The 3,865-nt window shown below is 35.8% G+C and overlaps 1 long non-coding RNA gene across 1 annotated transcript in view; it reads right to left on the bottom strand.

The window, feature by feature from the left end:
- LOC111088087 overlaps window positions 1-1,510 on the bottom strand; it is a 19,521-nt gene extending 18,011 nt beyond the window's left edge. Inside the window, exon 1 of the long non-coding RNA XR_002612691.1 lies at window positions 1,304-1,510. This is a non-coding gene — a long non-coding RNA (uncharacterized LOC111088087). The remainder of the gene's footprint in view (window positions 1-1,303) is intronic.
- Between the last annotated feature and the right edge of the window lie 2,355 nt (window positions 1,511-3,865).

Below are 3,865 nucleotides of genomic sequence, written 5' to 3'. Positions count from 1 at the left end.
ACACAAGGATCTGATGGAATTAATCTGTACCACAGACCACACAAGGATCTGATGGAATTAATCTGTACCACAGACTACATCAAGGATTTGATGGAATTAACCTGTAGCACAGACCACACAAGGATTTAATGGAATTAATTTGTACCACAGACTACATTAAGTAAGTTTACTAAGAGCTCATTTCGTTTTTTGATAAAATATATTCCGAACCGGAATACAGGATATTCTATGTCAAGGATATATGGAAGAATCCTTTTTGAGGAAGGACAAGGTCAAAATGCAAATTATTATAACAAATGGCGACGACAGTTGTTAATATCTGTTCGATTTTGCAAACTGTTTGTTTCAACCATTACAAATGTTTCTGACAGACGAAAAACCTTTTAAACACTTGCAGAGTGCATATTGTTTCCTTTTAAATGTTCATACTGTCAGCCAGAAAAGGGTTAGTCCAAATCGGTTCATTTATCGGTAGATTGAGACATATTAGGTTTATGTCAATTGAAGGTTTGTTTGTTTGAAGTTAGGCACAAAGCTACACAATGGGCTATCTGTGCTCTGCCCACCACGGGTATTGCCCCTCAGTGGCACAATGGTATGTGTGCGTACTTATACTGCTAGAAACCGGGTTTCGATACCCGTGGGCAGAGCACAGATAGCCCTTTGTGTAGCTTTGTGCTTAATAACAAACAACAACAACCACGGGTATCGAAACCCGGTTTATAGCGTTGTAAGTCTGCAGATATACCGCTGAGCCACTGGGGGACAGGCACTAGTATTTCGATGTCCTAAAAAATAATAAACATCACAAGGCCTTTTCTAACCACAAGGAGATACATTTGAAAACAAATGTGGAAAAACAAATACATTATAAAAACGTGTATTTTAGCTTCATAAAATCCGTCTTTTGTTAATTGTTTTCGCTAATTGTTTTTTTTTTTCATTTAGAAACTTTTCAGACAAGCTAATTGAAAACTTTTAGTGCACTTCAACTGACACTGTTTAGTTTAAATTGGTATTATAAGAATACCATCCGCCTACATCTTGACAATTAAACTCGGAGATAATCTTTGCTCACTACACTTATCATAATTTTAGTTGGAGCTAAGACTTGTTTTAGCTTCAAAATGGTGGTTATTCGTGCCTATGCCTATCGAGATAATCTCTTCAGCTCATAAATTATCAGTACAGTAAACGTGTTACAGCATCGGGTATGTTACACCATTCTCTATTCCCTAAGAATATACACCAACTTTTTTGACGAAATCATTATGCCATATTTATGAGAAATTAAATTACTTACAGCTAAGTCCATACTTGATTGCTATGTCGATGGTGTCAATTCTTGTTCTTCCAAAGCTTTGAAGAGCGTTAGTAATAGAAAATTAAAACGAAGTAAAAGCCTTCAGCAACTGAGAAAGAAAAGGTAGAAGTCCTAAAGGAATTCAAATTCGATGACGAGGAACCCACTTTGAGACTAATAATGGCTGGAGACGGCTTGAATGGGTAATGTAGAAAAACTTTAATATAAGTTTAACATAACAGCAAATGTACAACGTTTCGACAAGGTTTTGTCATCATCTAGTACCCTAAAGGAATGTTACACCAAGTAACACAATTGAAAAGTAGCAACCACAACGCAACTAACAACCGCCATGATGCCACAAATCAAAAGAAGTTTTAATCTTATTACGAAGCATTTTTTTTTCATACAGAGTTTTTATGATTATCTATTTGTCTATTGAGCAGAACTTGAACTTTCAAATCGAAACCACGCCCTCACACGAATGACGCTCGCACCTCATTGGAGGAAATTTTAATATCTTGAAATGGACCAGTAAAGATCACCTCTACTTGCGCAGTGCTTCTGACGTAGATAAATAAAACAGCAGACAAATATGTTTTGGGCGAACGAAACCAGTGTTCGAAGCTATCATTTCCTATTACTTTGAGGTCACAGCAGGAGCGCGAGAAATTGGTAAGTGGATAACTACTTATCTTTGGTTGATACTTACCTATCTAACATCTGCTCCTCTACCTTTATTTATGACAATGTATACGCCTCTACTAAGTATGTTGTTTTCTTTAGTAGGTGTAATAATTAAATACTAGAAAATATATTAGCTAGTATATTTAACACGTTTTCGAAGTTTGCGTACAATTTGTTTTCTGAAAAAATGAGATAACGTTTTGGATAGTGATTCAAACACGACAACTAATATTTTATGATATTTGCCAAGAATATTTTTCATTAAACAGGGGAAAAAACTCCCCATTGATGCCTTATAATTTGTTATTTTAACACAACACTAAATATGGACAACAAAGGACCATTTGGCTCTTCAAGGCTGTCCTTGTACACCTTAAGAAAAGTAAAAGTATAAAACCACCGTTGACTATTCCGGTTGTCCCGGTGGAACAGCGGTAGGTCTACTGACTTGAAACGCTAAAATCTGGGGTCCGATTCTCCGCGGTGGACACAGCAGATATTACAATGCTGTTTTGCTCTAATAAATAATCTGGAAATAATCGACTCGTGTTAAGTGCTGGTTTTGTTTGTTGGAAGTTAAGCACAAAGCTACACAATGGGCCATCTGTGCTCTTCCCACCACGGGTTTCGAATCCCGGTTTCTAGCGTTGTAAGTCCGCAGACATACCGCTGTGCCACTGGGGGGCTAAGTGTTGGTTTCCACGACTGCAGACAGCAACTCATTTCATTTGTAAATCACCTTATTAAAAAATAAAACTGTTTTCACTTGACCTTAGCCTGCCTTTTCCATTTCGTAAACTTGTGCCCTGTTGTCCTATTAGCTTCAAAATGTAACATAATGAAATCATGTCTTTTTTTTTTCTATCGTTTCCCCAGATAATCTTGTAAACTTCAATAAGATCATCTCTCAGCCTACTTTTCTCGAGAGAAAATAACATCTTAACAAATCCCAGTAAAATAATCCTCCCATTCCTACAATTCCATCTAGAAGATCTCCTCTGAACTCTTTCCAATAAGTCAATATCCTTTCTGAGGTAAGGATATCGGAACTCTACAATATTCCAAGTGAGGCCTCAATAGAGATTTGTATAGAAATAAATACCATTTTGAACTGTGATAACTATGTCTATGCATACATAGACAATTTTATACATATACATAGACATAAACATATAAATATAATCTGTCAGCTTTACTACTGGTAATAGAGCGCTATTTTGGCGTTTTTGGTGACATATTTACCACTGTGACAAGATCCCTTTCTTTAGTCACCTATTAAACTGGGTCCAATTAACTCATCTTTACCGCTATTACTGGTGCGAATTTTATAGCTAATTTTCAGTGGAAGTTATCTAAGGCTTTTTAAAAATCTAAGAACACCAAGTCCACGCCCTTTTATTCAGACAACAAGTAATTTCCTCGAAAAATTAGAACATTACTAAGACAAGGTTTTCATTTAGTGAATCCATGTTGGCTTTATTTTACAATGTCATATTTCATTAAATGATTTTTTTTTAAGTTTTATTTTATGACACCCCAGTGATTTTTCCCACTACAGAAGTAAGACGAATTAGTAACTATAATTTGTGAGGTACGGGTTCGTGTTCAAAAGCAAAAAGAAAACCTTGGGGGTCATTTTTACAAACCGATAACATTAGTAAAGTTAAGCTTGTCATTTTGATAAAATGTTCAGGAACACGTTGATCTAATATGCAAGTGATATACTTACCTCAGAGTCAGAGTCTAACCATTAGTTTAAAAATTAAAACGTGTCAGTTTTACTTAAACTGGTTAAAGCTGTCGATTCGAACACCCAGCATTTTCAACAAAATACATTTGCTATAACTGTTTGTGTCTACACAAGGCTCTAGAGCT

The sequence above is a fragment of the Limulus polyphemus genome, unplaced genomic scaffold, assembly GCF_000517525.1.
Source record: "Limulus polyphemus unplaced genomic scaffold, Limulus_polyphemus-2.1.2 Scaffold3102, whole genome shotgun sequence".
In the NCBI taxonomy this organism is placed as follows: domain Eukaryota; kingdom Metazoa; phylum Arthropoda; class Merostomata; order Xiphosura; family Limulidae; genus Limulus; species Limulus polyphemus.
This window is presented reverse-complemented; position numbering and strand designations above follow the sequence as displayed.